Genomic DNA, 15,082 nt, shown 5'->3' on the forward strand with positions numbered 1-15,082 from the left:
TTAGTTTTAGCTTTCTGCCAGTTTTTTTTCCTTCTGCCAATTTCTAAATTTTTTCTTTATATTCCTTAACTATAGAAGTCATAATTGATAATCCCAATATATAAATCTCCTATTTGTCTATTGGCAGGGTGTATTTTTTCTTTAATTTCTCAAATTCTTTATTTGTGTATAGTTGCTTATATTTTGCTTAAAGCCAAAGAATTGTGTATAAAATGTTAGATAAATTTGAGGTTTGGCACAGTGTTCTCATCCTCCAAAAATGACTTAATTTTCATTCTGGCAAATAGCTAAGTGAAGGCACTAACAATCCCAGATTTCTTTGAGTCCCCTTGTGAGGGCTTGTCTGGTCTAGTGCATCCTTGCCCTGGAATGTAGCCCTCCGAATTCCCTACTGAAAATCTTAGGTGTTTACTGGAATCCTCTTTTATTCATCCTGAACTAAAATTTGTAGTTTTTATGGAAAAATTAAATATACATTCTGTATTTAATTTACATTACATTATATTATTTTATATCAAAGTGTTATTTTTATGTTTTATCTAGATTTTCTTGGTGTCCTCAGTAGATGGATTGTTCTGAAAGTCACTAGGCTGCCAATGTTAGAAACATAAGTCTATGAAGACTAATGAAGTAAAGCTGGAGAGAGCCTGCAGAACTACCAACAAATCTGGACTTGAAGAAAACTTCAAGGTGAGTGAAAAATCAATTTCACAAGGCCTACTTTATTACAGTTATTTTAGTCAAATGTTTATATATAACATATTTCATTATATGAAGGTGTTTATATTTTGAAAATACTGGCTGATGAATGAATGCTATAAACTTTTTAAAAACAAATTTTTTAAAAATATTTCCATTTGGCTTTTTTTATATAATGACATTTTTTTCAGTGCATGTGTGGGTGAGAAAATATGCTTATCCATCAGTGAATTATGGAGCACCTCTTATATGGAACATGTAATGCTGACTGTTATATAAGTTGACTATTCCTATAGGACATCCTGCTGTTTACACCATGAGCCCAAAGGCCAGGAGCCACTGTAGACCTACTGGCCAACAGTTAAAATAAGTTGCTTAATACCTAGGAAAGAATACAAAGAAGTATAACTACTATTATAAAAACCCAATCATAAAAGTAATAGTAAATGGCATAGCTGATCAAAGATTAGGTATTATTTTATTTTCATGTAGTAGTTCTAAGGAAGATTGTTTTCCTGAGGATTTGACTGACTATTGTAGCCTCATTAGTCCAGTGCTATACCAGCTAGCCCTTTTCAGATATGCTATTCGTAACGCCAATATGAGAACTGGAAGGAGAAAATTTAGCATACAGTAGGTAATCACCCTGTCATAATTCCCTTATTCTACATATATGTATTGAGTACCCCTTATAACCCAGATTTTTATGTGAGGTGCTTTGGCTACAAACCTATGACTCTGTTTTCATATTGTTTAAATATGTATATAAAAGTCATAGAAACAGATGAGATTTTTCATGGAGTTTAGGTGGAGTAGAAAAGAAAGTGAGGCCAGAATTAGTTTGATTATCTGGAAGAAAACATGTAAGTCAAGAAACAAAAAGTAACTATGAATGAGACTGAAGTTACTTAGGCAGGAATGATGGCACGATAGTTGCAGTAGAAGGAAATTTTGGTATATGAGTGGTATTGGAGCTTTAGTTTTTTTTAAGAGCTGGAATCCTTCCTGAGGGGCACCTGGGTGGCTCAGTCATTTGAGCATCTGACTCTTGATTTCGGTTCAAGTCATAATCTCATCATGGTTTGTGGGTTTGATGAGCTCTGTGCTGACAACATGAAGCCTGCTTGGGGTTCTCTCTCCCTCTCCCTGCTCTTCCCCGGCTCATGCTTGCTTGCTCGCTCTCTCTCTCTCTCAAAATAAATAAAAAAAACATTAAATATATATGTATAACAGGTGGAATACTTCCTGATAATCATTTTCTATCCAATAAAGGGTCACAAGAATGATTGTCTTATGTGGGTTGATTGTGAGTTTAAAGAGTCAAGAAAGCCGAAGCCAGGGATTTGGATGTGTGAACAACACAAATGTTGAGTTCCTATAGTCCGAAGCTGAATTGTGTGCTCGTAGCTATTATACAGGTAGGTAGGAAAGAACAGATGAGGATAACCGAGCAGGTAGCATAGGCCACACAGGGACAGGAGTGCTTACGTGAAGATGTATGAGTAATTGTGTGTAAGTGGCAATGTTAGCAGTAGACTTTCAGAAGATAGCAATTGATTTCTGTCATATTCTTATTATAGTATATCTAATTTAAGATCAGGTACAAAAGAGCACCAGTAATCAGCAGACCATAATTTTTTTTTAATGTATGAAATTTATTGTCAAATGGTTTCCATACAACACCCAGTGCTCATCCCAAAAGATGCCCTCTTCAATGCCCATCACCTACCCTTCCCTCCCTCCTACCCCCCCATCAACCCTCAGTTTGTTCTCAGTTTTTAAGAGTCTCTTATGCTTTGGCTCTCTCCCACTCTAACCTGTTTTTTTTTTCCTTCCCCTCCCTCATGGGTTTCTGTTAAGTTTCTCAGGATCCACCTAAGATTGAAAACATATGGTATCTGTCTTTCTCTGTATGGCTTATTTCACTTAGCATCACACTCTCCAGTTCCATCCATGTTGCTACAAAGGGCCATATTTCATTCTTTCTCATTGCTACGTAGTATTCCATTGTGTATATAAACCACAATTTCTTTATCCATTCATCAGTTGATGGACATTTAGGCTCTTTCCATAATTTGGCTATTGTTGAGAGTGCTACTATAAACATTGGGGTACAAGTGCCCCTATGCATCAGTACTCCTGTATCCCTTGGGTAAATTCCTAGCAGTGCTATTGCTGGGTCATAGGGTAGGTCTATTTTTAATTTTTTGAGGAACCTCCACATTGTTTTCCAGAGTGGCTGCACCAGTTTGCATTCCCACCAACAGTGCAAGAGGGTTCCCGTTTCTCCACATCTTCTCCAGCATCTATAGTCTCCTGATTTGTTCTTTTGGCCACTCTGACTGGCGTGAGGTGATATCTGAGTGTGGTTTTGATTTGTATTTCCCTGATGAGGAGCGACGTTGAGCATCTTTTCATGTGCCTGTTGGCCATCAGGATGTCTTCTTTAGAGAAGTGTCTATTCATGTTTTCTGCCTATTTCTTCACTGGGTTATTTGTTTTTCAGGTGTGGAGTTTGGTGAGCTCTTTATAGATTTTGGATACTAGCCCTTTGTCTGATATGTCACTTGCAAATATCTTTTCCCATTCTGTTGGTTGCCTTTTAGTTTTGTTGGTTGTTTCCTTTGCTGTGCAGAAGCTTTTTTATCTTCATAAGGTCCCAGTAGTTCATTTTTGCTTTTAATTCCCTTGCCTTTGGGGATGTGTCAAGTAAGAGATTGCTACGGCTGAGGTCAGAGAGGTCTTTTCCTGCTTTCTCCTCTAGGGTTTTGATGGTTTCCTGTCTCACATTCAGGTCCTTTATCCATTTTGAGTTTATTTTTGTGAATGGTGTGAGAAAGTGGTCTAGTTTCAACCTTCTGCATGTTGCTGTCCAGTTCTCCCAGCACCATTTGTTAAAGAGACTGTCTTTTTTCCATTGGATATTCTTTCCTGCTTTGTCAAAGATTAGTTGGCCATCCTTTTGTGGGTCTAGTTCTGGGGTTTCTATTCTATTCCATTGGAGCAGACCATAATTTTAATCTCAGGTTTGCCATCTACTACTGTGATAATTGAGGTGACTATATAATTTATAATCCAAATTGGGGATCTTGGAGAATGAAAAAGGATATCATTGAAAACTACATCAAACGAACAGGTGTAAGTTCAGACTGTCCAGGGCCAAAAGGTATATATTGTTATCATATGGGCAGTTCACATTGCGTCACCTGTAAAATGTGGACAATGTCCACGTTAAATGCTTGATCGATTGATTGAGTGAATTACACTGTGTGAATGTTCCAAATCCCTTAGTGAATGAGTGCTCAACAAATTGGAATATTGTGTGCTATCTTGGTCCAGGAACTGCAAGTTCATTGAAATCAGAGGTTGCACCTACTTTTTTCTTTATATCTCCATAATAATTAGTACAAAACTGTGCATTCAGTGGGTATCCAATAAGTGTAACTTTTTCTGTCTTTGTAACTTTATTTGTAGCAGACTGTAATATGCTTTCATGCCTTGATTATTTTGAATATAAAACTTATGTTAATATAGATAAGGAAATAGGAGTGGGAAAGTTTTATAAATTAGCAAACGTATGTAAACTGTTATGAAAACAAGGTTTTGAAATGACATTTAGGTTTGTATCAGTGCCTCAGGATCTGGAGTTCACCCAGTTCTTTTTCATTCAATCTCGTGAAGGGCTGTTCTGCCCTGTGGGCACTAAAACTGATTGGTCCCAGACAGATGGAACTATTTTGGGCATGACTCTGACTTCCATTTTGCCCATTCCTGGTGATACGTAACCCAAATACTATGTGTCAAGGACAAGCTTAAAGTTTCTCTCTTGGATGGTACAGAAATTTGGCGCAGGCAAACTTAGGGTTAATACTTGTCACTGATCTTGTCTGGATACTTGGCATTTCAGTCACCCTGGTGACTTAAACACTTCTCTTGAGGCACAGAGGAATAGGCATATTTTTTGTCATCCTTTTGGTAAACATGTAAGAATTAATTTAATGCTTGAATTACTTTACCATCCTCAGCGACTGTTTCTCATTCTCTTCTAAAATGGTCTTTCTTCATCCATGGCTGATCTCTTATCCGAGGCTGCTTCAAAAGTGACTTGACAGCTTACATCACTTGTTACACTAACCTCAGATTAATTTTGGTTTCTCTCCTGCCATATGGCTCTCCTTATTTTGCTATTTTAAAATTCTTCTATTACTTTTTTGATAATGAATGTAAGATTTTCAAACTTCCTCATATCAAAATATTTTATGACCCTACAGAATCATAGACATTAAAAACAGAATTGGAAGGGACCCTAAAGGCCATATCATCCAAACCCTTTCTCGTACTTCAAAAATTTGAATCCTCTCCACGACATTTACGATATATCTTTACACAGAATGCTTTGCGTTATTTGGGGATTTTCATCAAAGTCTACTTCTTGTTTTATCCCATTCCATCTTTAGGCTGGTATGACTTTAAATAGTTTTTTCTTATATTAAACCTAAACGTGTAATGTTACCTATTGATCCTTGTGACTTCCCGGGGCTATACAGAAGAAAATGAAAGCAAGTCTTTAAGTATACTCAGAAGAATTTATCATGCCTTCTCCAGAATCTTCTCCAGGATAAATGTGCTGAAACCCTTTAGCATTTCTTTCTAAAACATGGCTTCAAGTTCTCCCCAGGGTTACCAACTTGTTTTCGTTTGATTTTTTGGTTTTAGTACTAAAAGTCCTGTATCCTGGAAACTCCCTTAATCCCCGGCAAACTGGCAATAGGTCACTTTAGTTTTCTCACTATCTTGGTCACTCTGTTTGGAACATACTCTAGTGTAGTGCTACTCTTTTCAAATGTAATACCCAGAAGTAGATACAGTACAACTCACCATTGAACAAAATTCAGTATTATCTGAGACATTTATCCAATGCATTGCCTAAAGAAACATTATTTTTTCATCCAAGTCCAGTGGTACCTGGTGAGTTATAAATTATCTTTTTTAAGCATACCAGAGTATGAGATACCTACTAAAATCTATCTAGGCAGCAGAATTTATATTTGTTTCAGTAGAATAATTGACATACACTATCTAATTCATTTCAGGTGTACAACATAGTGATTTGATACTTATATGCATTATAAAATGTTTACCACAGTAAGTGTAGTTACCATCTGTCGCCGTACAAAGTTGTTATAATATTATTGACTATATTCCCTAAGCTGCATTGTACATTCCCAAACCATTTTTACTAAGTTTCCTATGTCTCTATATCTTCACACACTCTTTATTTCCTTACAGTACTGGGAAAGATCAAACTAAGTGGTTTACCAAAACACTAGCTATTTTTAGGTAGATAGTCGGTGCTGCTATGTAGGGTTACTTTGACTGAACTTCCTAATTTATGTCTTCTGCATCAAGCTTAGTCTTTTCTTTAACGACTTCTTTTCAGCATTTTATGTATGCATATTTAGGGAAAACCCTATATTTCCATGGAAACCGACATATATGGGAAATACTTACTAGAAGGAGAGATCAGGTCTTATGTCAGATTTTCATTAAGCCTATAGTAATTTGAATTAGGTTTTGGCCAGATTGAACCTTCCTAAATTGTGTATTTGCATGGTCATCATGAAACCAAGAGAAACACCTAGATACAAATATAGTATAATTGAAAGATGAAAATTCTTGAATTATGTGTTAATTTCCAACTCACTGCCATGTTAGTTATTTGTGATGTAATGAAATTGAAATTAAAAACCATCTATCCTGTGTACTCCCATGTTCATATCAGCATTAGTCATAGTGGCTAGGTTATGGAAACAACATAAGGCTTCTTCGACAAATCAGTGGATAAAGAAACTGTGAGCCTGGAGAGCATTATGCTAAGTGACATAAGCCAGACAAAGAAAAACCAATACCGCATGATACCACTTATATGTAGAATCTTTTTTTAAAAAGAAAAGTCAATGGGACGCCTGGGTAGCTCAGTCGGTTAAGCGTCCAACTTTCAGCTCAGGTCATGATCTCACGGTTCATGGGTTCCAGCCCTGCATCAGGCTCTGTGCTGACAGCTCAGAGCCTGGAGCCTGCTTCGGATTCTGTGTCTCCCTCTCTCTCTGCCCCTCCCCTCTTGCACTCTGTCTCTTAAAAATGAATAAACGTTAAAAAAAAGGAGTATAAACTTTCAGTTATGAATAAGAACCGAGAATCTAATGTATAACATGGTGACTATAGTTGACAACATTGTATTATATAATTAAAATTTAAGAGTAGAACTCATATGTTCCTACCCAAATTTTCAAAACTAGGTAAGTATGGGAGGTGATGGATATGAGATGTTTTATCAAACTCAATTGGCAAGAATCTTTTCACCATCAAAACATTGCATTGGCCACTTTAAACATCTCACAATTTTATTTGTCAGTTATACTTCAATAAAGATGGAAAAAAATTTAAATCCTCTGTATACAAAGGTCTAAAGCAAACCTCACAAACTGGCAGCCTATGGGTCAGATCCAGCTTGTGCTCGTCGACATTTGTGTGTGTGTGTGAATCCAGATAGTAATGGTCTTCTCAGCATTTTGTTTGTTTTATTTTTCATTGAGTTGCTTTCAAATAATTAAAAAGCCAGAGATTTCACATAAGAATCTGGATTTTCAGGTTCTTTAAAACAATTGGAACATCTGGCAACACTTTGCCCGTATTTATGATAATGATCTGCTGGAACTGAGAGTAGCTGCTTTTATATATATATATATATATATATATATATATATATATATATATATATATATGATGCCTTACAACTCCCGACAATCCCTAGCGCAGCCAGGTATCTTCACCCACACTGGCTTCATTAATTCATTATATTGCCTTTTTGACCTCTAAAGGCATTGGATACTGAAAATCCATCTAAGTTTTCATCCCTTTGAACTATTTCTCGGTTTTCCATATGTTCCACTCCAAAAAACATGTGTTTTTTAAAAAATATTTATTTTTGAGAGAGCACAAGCAGGGGAGGGGCAGAGAGAGGGGGAGAGAGGATCTGAAGTGGGCTCTGTGCTGACAGGCTGACAGCAGCGAGTCCGATGTGTGGCTCGAACTCACGAACTGTGAGATCATGACCTGAGCCGAAGTCGGACACTCAACTGACTGAGCCACCCAGGTGCCCCTGTGGTTTCTTTTAGCCATTGTTAGTGAAAACAAAAAAGTCATAGGAATTTCTTTTCCTGGAGATGTCTGTCATAATGCCAGGATAAAGTATGTTAACACGTTTGAGGCAATTATATAACAAGTATTTTAGACTGAATTAATGGCCCCAACTTTTCATGTCTCCCTGTGTCAATATCATCTGGCAGCGCCTTCTCATATTAACTCTGAGTTTGACCATGAAACTTGTTTTGGCCAATGAAATGTTAGAAAATTTGACATAATCAGTGGCTTGAAAAAGTATGTGGTGTTTCCACTTCTCTTTTTTCTTGGCCTTTACCATGATAAAACTCCCAGACTAACCTACCGGATAAGGTGAGACACATGGCCCAGTCATGTCTTTTACCCTGGTTGACAGTCAGCCAGCTTTCAAACCTGTGAGTGAGTTCAACCAGGACCAGAAGAATGACCCAAATAAGTCCATCCTAAATCATTAACTCACAGACTTGTATGCTAAATAAATGCTTAGTGACTTAAATCTCTGAGTTGGAGTTGTTTTGTTATATGGCATTATTATAGTGGTAGATAACAAATACAGAAATTTGTTTTTAGAAACAAAGTATTATAATAAAAATATAAATATGTGTCAATTGCTTTGTGAAAGGCAGTGGGGAGAGACTGGAAAAACAGCATTGAAAGAGAGGAGGCTGGAAAAATAGTGAGGAATCTGCTATAGCAGCCTAGATAAGTGGCAAACTATGTTATCTACTGGTGAAGCATTTGGTAAAATATGGTAACTTAGAATACAGAAAATATACCAACTTAACCTTTATACTTTAGTAAAGATATTTCTAGACAGAATGTTGAAAATATCACCTGCTCTTACTAGCTGCATGTGATAAGGTGCAAATAGAAAAAGATGCATTAAAGAAAGAACTGAACAGTTTGTGAGTAAAATTTAGAGAATACAAGAACTTAATGGACTAGAAAAAAGTATTTTTTTCTTATTTCTACCCTCTTAGTCTAGATCAAATCCAAGGAGCTGCCAGAAACATGTGGTCTTAGTATTAAAGACCAAAAGAGGTTTGTCAGACTGTGTTAAGACTTTTGAATAAATTAAGGTGTTGCTAAGTAGGCCCTCTCAACTAGACAAAAGTGTTTCCAGAAGTTTTAAGGGCATTATCTTATAGTACCCCAAGAAGCCCAAAGAAACACTGATAAAATCGAGAGAGAGCCTTACTTCAAAAGGAATTATGGTTGTGGCTTTTGCCAATGGAGTGGACTTAAACTTTATTTTTATGACACTCAAGAGGTTTTAAGGGAGTTGTATGGGCAAAAGTGCTACCATACTGGATTAAAGGAGAATGAAATTGTATGAAACTCAGAAAAGCGCTTGGCCTTCAGTATTTTATGAGCAAGAAGCAGGCTAAAAAGTTGCTCAGAAAGCATATTTTTAAATGCCCTCTTCAAAAGTGACCAAGCATAATGGAAAAAGAATAATATTTTGAATAAAGTTAAGGGCCATGGAGAACAATGGACTGGTGGTCCACTCTTAGGAAGCATGATGGGGTATAGTTAAGAAACATCCCCTACCCCTACCTTGTAGGGTCCTGGTCACATTTGTCCAGTGGAAATTGTTATACATGTATACTAGGGCTAGGTGCTTCCTATATTATTCCCTTTCTGAAAGAGAGCATTTTTGCAATTATCTGGTCCCTCTGTCATCACTGAATGTTGGGTATGTGAGTGGCCAATAAATTATCATTTTAGTTCATTGGGCTTTGAATCCTCATCTGAGGAGCCATATCAGTACCTGATTGTAGATCACAAGATAATGGATTTTCGACCGGATGGTGTGACTAAATGGGATGTTTGAGATCTTTTGAGGGAAGCATGTTTTGCATGTAGGAAGGATGTGAATAATTAATTGTGAAAAGAGTGGAATATGATGCATAGTTTAGACTGCTGCTACATGTGGCCTTGACACTCCTATCATGCAACTACCAACCACCAACCACTAGACATATGAATAAACCCATCTAAGACCAGGAGAACCATCTGTCTGAGTTCAGCTTAAATTGCCAGACACCTGACCTAAATAAAAGCTTATTATTTTAAAGCCCCTGTGGTTTGTTACACAGCATTATCATGACAATAAATAACTGATAAAAACAAGTTACTGTATAATCAAGGGAGGGATGGAGGGAATAATCTGTATCTTTTGTCATTTGATGCCCATAGATAATGAGGAAGCCTCCTGTTTCTGAGCTACTACATCTTATATCAGTATATTTCAATAATCCAGCTATTTACAAATAGAGCAAACTATGGCTTGGATTTTATTACAATGACTGATTCAGTTAATTTAGCAAAAATTAAATTTGACACACCCAAAGCCTAAACAAAAGCAGGATTTCATAATTCTGCCTTTATTCTAATAATTTTGAAAAGGGCTTTACAAAGTGAAAATCATTATGACAAAAGCTGCTTCAGAAAAGGAAATGGTTGGGGAAAAGGATGTCAGCACCAAAATGCCTCCAGTTGCTAAACCACCAAAGTAGACATTAAGACTCTTTGAAATATAGGGACTCGGATTCCAGTTCTATAACCATTTTTCTGAGCTTTAGTTTTCCCATCTATTAAATGGCAATGGTACTATATAACTTGAAGGGCTGTCCTAAAAATAAGAAGTAATATGTGTAAAGTACTTGACATATAGCAGACACAAATCAATTATTAATATCTTCTCAGAATTCTATAACTTTGCACCATTTTCTCTTGAAACCCTGAAAGCAAAAGATGTCTGTAGATAAAATACAGCATATACAAAATGTCAGAAGAAACTGCTTTCTTCACCATATAAATGCAGAGCTCAGCTCACTTATTTCAAGGGTCCATCACATTTCTACCTGTTTCAGGGGTTAGGCTCCATTCCTGGATGGGACTCAAATGCACTGGGATGGTAGAGCAGACACTTTGAGTTCAAATTCCTTCTTGGCCATCTTGTTAATTGGGTAACCAAAGGCAAATTACCTAACCTCTCTAAGCCTCAGTGTCTACATTTATATAGGCTTCTGTGAATATTAATTGAGGTAATCAATGTAAAGTACTAGCAAGACATAGGAAACAAAACATGACTGCTAATATTGATAATTATTCTTTGTCATCTTATAATAATATTACCACAGTATTATGGTTTGAGTGATATTTTCAGCTTTGTTGTTGTTGTTATATTAGCCATGGCCCAGCCTGCATTCTTTTATGGCTTTCTGAGAATTGGAGCTCCTACTGAGAAATTTTCAAGCTTTCAAAAATCTTTCTGCCTTCTGAATGCTAGTTTCTGTGAATGTTTCCAAAGGCAAAATGGCATTTCAGGAGCAATGATAAGTGTACTTCCAAAATAGAATACACACTAGGCAGTTTCCTAGGACAGAATAATGTCCTGGTGAGAGCAGCTGGGCTGGTTAGGGGAACAAATGGTCAAATGTAATTCCTGAGGATGTTCTGTGAGGCTGAGGGCAATAGCAACCTCATGAGCTTTTTTCTTTGATACTTTTTTAGTTTCCCAAAGTGTTTGGCCCTTTTCTCCTGAATGTGGAAGCTTTGTGCTCAAAAGTGAGGGCAATTTCCTGAAGATTATTAGTAATACTTTATGATCATTCAGCATCAGTGACTACTTCCACTGTTTGGAAAGAGTCTACAGAAATTTTGAAGATATCCCAGAGAGGAGAAATACACTCTCACAATGAATTCCTCTGTTTTTTTTTTTAATTTATTAATTTGTGTGTGTGTGTGAACCCCCTGTACTTTCTTTCCTGTCAGCTTTATTTCCCCATGTTGCTCAGCAAAAGGATACTCATTATAAAGATGGTTGTCCTCTATGATCAGCCTATATGAATCATTCACATCATATGTCCAGAGCCTTTCTTCTCCTTATTGGTTGGGGCCAGTGGCCAGAAATTGAGAAAAATATTTTACTTTCAGTTGGCTCCACCCTGGAACTGGGTGCACATCCAAGTACTGAGAATAGGAATTGCTGAGTTGGGAACCTGAAATCGGTGCTTCTTCTATGCATGTGGTAGTGACATGGGAGCTTTGCTTCAGGTGTTTACCTTTGTTCCCAAACCATTACATAGGTCTCTGAAAGATAGAGACCATGAATATGTTTTGTAACCTCCTTCCCAGTCTAGAGCTAGATACAAATAAAGGTATATTCAAAGAATATTTAAAAATATACTTTCCTTTTATGTGAAAAAGGAGTTACATGTCTATCTTGTCCTCTAAAACCATAACATCTCCAGTTTGTCCACGCTATTATATAATGGCCATAAGTAAATGCACCTTTTATGTTCCAGGTACTAGGTGAGAAACTTTGGTATCTCATTTAATTCTCTAAACAGTTCACAAAGTAGCTGTTGTTATCCTCATTTTACTGATGTGGATATTCAAATAAGGCATGTGACAGAAGAAAGGTTGTAATCTAGCCTTTTCTGATTCCAGACCAATGGTTCCACCCTAAAATATCATCTTGCTCAGCTATAAGCTAGTGCTTCCATGAAACTAAGGCGCCCAGATCAACCGTCTTTCAAGTCACTTCCAAAGCATCAGTCAGAGGTATACTGCTGTGGGATGAAAGGCAGTCTCAAGTGACTCCTCAGTGGTAATAGAATTTTCCAGGATACGAGAAGTTAGAGAATATGATGAGTTTCTGCAACTTTGGTTCTACCCCAGGACAATAGCAATGCTTGTTCCAGACTAATTTTTTCAGTGTACAACTCTAAAGCGTACCTTTCTGACCATGAGAATGCAGATACAGGGCATAGGATATGTATGGTAAGTGGTGGTCGATGAGGCTGAACATGTAGGCAGGTGGCATATCCTCTTTCTTTGCCATGCTAAAGATTTTGAACATCATTCTGAAGATAACAGGAAGTCATTGAACAATTATAAGTAAAGCAGTTACTGGGTCAGATATATGTGCTAAAAGATCACTGTCTCTGATGGCAGTGACAGATATAAATTTAAAATGGAAGTTCATGGGGTGCCGGCATGGCTCAGTGAGTTAAGCGTCCAACTTCGACTCAGGTCATGATCTCATGGTTTGTGAGTTCGAGCCCTTCATTGGGCTGTCTGCTGTCAGCACGGAGCCTATTTCAGATCCTCTGTCCCCTTCTCGTGCTTGCTCTAGCTCTTTCTCTCTCTCAAAAATGAATAAACATTTTTTAAAAAAGTAAAATAAAATGGAAGTTCCTATAGCCATATAATTGAGAAGAAGGCTGTGTAATACTTATGGGGAGAAATAAATAGGGGTCAGTGAGGATGGAATGTATGGGGCCAATAACTCAGGTTTTTATGATGTTGAACTGACTAGAGTTAGTGATCACCTGACTATAGGTTATAAAAGAAAGAAAAGAGTGTAGGACAAACATTTAGATTCTTATGTGGATTCCCAAGCGTATGGGGATACATTAATCATGATTATAAATACAAGAGGAGTAGATTTAGACTGTCTGGGGGTGGAGGAAATGATTATAAATTTAGTTTTCAAAATGTTGAGATTGAGTTATGTATGGGACATAGTGAAAATGTTGTTAAACAGTGTGGTGCAAAAATCTAGTTTCACGAAGTGGGTTGGACTAGAAATGAAGCTCAGAGTCATTGTGCATAGGTGATGATAGAATTCTTAGCAATGAATGAATGAGATGGCTGAGGGGAGAGAGTGAGGAGTGAGAAGGGTGGTTAGGGGGAGCCAAAGAGAGAAGTCTGGGGATGATCTGTCATTACAGTGTGAGTGTTTTAGTCAATCAGTGGGCATCTTCATGAACCAACAGCATGTTAACATAATACAAGGCATAATAAGGGTGGAGGAGGAATAATACAGTAATAAAAGATATAGCTGTGATCATGAACTGCCTTGGTAAGTCCTTTTATGTTAGATATTATGTGTCCTACAAGAAAAGAAGTGTTATCATGGAAACCAAGAGAGCACCAATATTAAGAAGGACTGGTGAGCACTATGCAAAGTCAAAGAGAGATGGGGATGGAAACACATTATTGGAATACACCTTAGGTGTTTGAGGGGAGCACTTGGTTCTACTTTAAGAAAGTATGGGGGGGGCGCCTGGGTGGCGCAGTCGGTTAAGCGTCCGACTTCAGCCAGGTCACGATCTCGCGGTCCGTGAGTTCGAGCCCCGCGTCAGACTCTGAGCTGATGGCTCAGAGCCTGGAGCCTGTTTCCGATTCTGTGTCTCCCTCTCTCTCTGCCCCTCCCCCATTCATGCTCTGTCTCTCTCTGTCCCAAAAATAAATAAACGTTGAAAAAAAAAATTTAATAAGAAAGTATGGGGAATGTTCAGTAAGAGATTAAAGCTGTGATTGTTTATTACCTAACAGTTGTCCTAGAGATTCCAGTGAAAAGACTGTAGGCAGTGAGAAAATGTAGAGTAGTAAGAGGAAAAGTGTATGAGTAGAAAGTTGGGTCAAGTTCCATTTTACCTAATATGATGCTATTCTTATAGAGGTATAAGTTCGTGTTTCTAGTAAGATTAAGGGCAGAATGAAGTTTGTGATCTTTTGAGACAGCTGATCTAGCTTAAGGGCATAGTATGAGACAGAGGAATAGATTTTCTCTGGTAATTAACCCACATGAAGGTTGAATTTGTCTTTTTTTTTCCATCCAGGGTTACCTAAATGTGATGACCAGCCCTAAGTATTTGTTCTGAGACAGTCAACACCATTCCTTAAGCACACACTATGTTGATCTCAAAATTAGCTAAGGTAAAGGGGTAGAGAGCTTTAAAAAAAAGAAGTATGGAAGCTGTAGCTATATTAGGGAATACATTGGTGTGTGCTTTTCTGTTAGATACCTCATGTCCATCAAGGGTATATGTCCATATGCACAAAACATATATGAGTATGAATTGAAGAAAGTTTGAGACTGGAATAGAAATTTGGCATTAGATGATTAAGGTGTCCTAGTTTAGAGTAAAAAGGGAAGGATTCAGGAAAAATGATTCAAGAGAAGCAAGATTTTAACAGAAGAAGTACAGGCAAAAGAAAGCTTACTGAGATAGGCCTAGAAAGACTGAGAGAAAAGAATCACCTCAGTGAGTTTGATTGAATTAGGAGATTCATCTAGCCCAGTGTTTGTTAACATTTAGGCATACTCAACAGTTTAGAGGGCTTTTACTACACATGGTACTGCCACTTTCAGGTAAGTATAAAAAGTAATCACAATTTGTAA

At 37.3% G+C, this 15,082-nt stretch overlaps 1 long non-coding RNA gene across 1 annotated transcript in view; it reads left to right on the forward strand.

Moving 5' to 3' along the window:
- Window positions 1-549: 549 nt before the first annotated feature.
- Window positions 550-15,082, forward strand: part of LOC123594532 — a 402,657-nt gene continuing 388,124 nt past the window's right edge. Inside the window, exon 1 of the long non-coding RNA XR_006710769.1 lies at window positions 550-690. This is a non-coding gene — a long non-coding RNA (uncharacterized LOC123594532). The remainder of the gene's footprint in view (window positions 691-15,082) is intronic.

Source organism: Leopardus geoffroyi, chromosome X, assembly GCF_018350155.1.
Source record: "Leopardus geoffroyi isolate Oge1 chromosome X, O.geoffroyi_Oge1_pat1.0, whole genome shotgun sequence".
Classification (NCBI taxonomy): Eukaryota; Metazoa; Chordata; class Mammalia; order Carnivora; family Felidae; genus Leopardus; species Leopardus geoffroyi.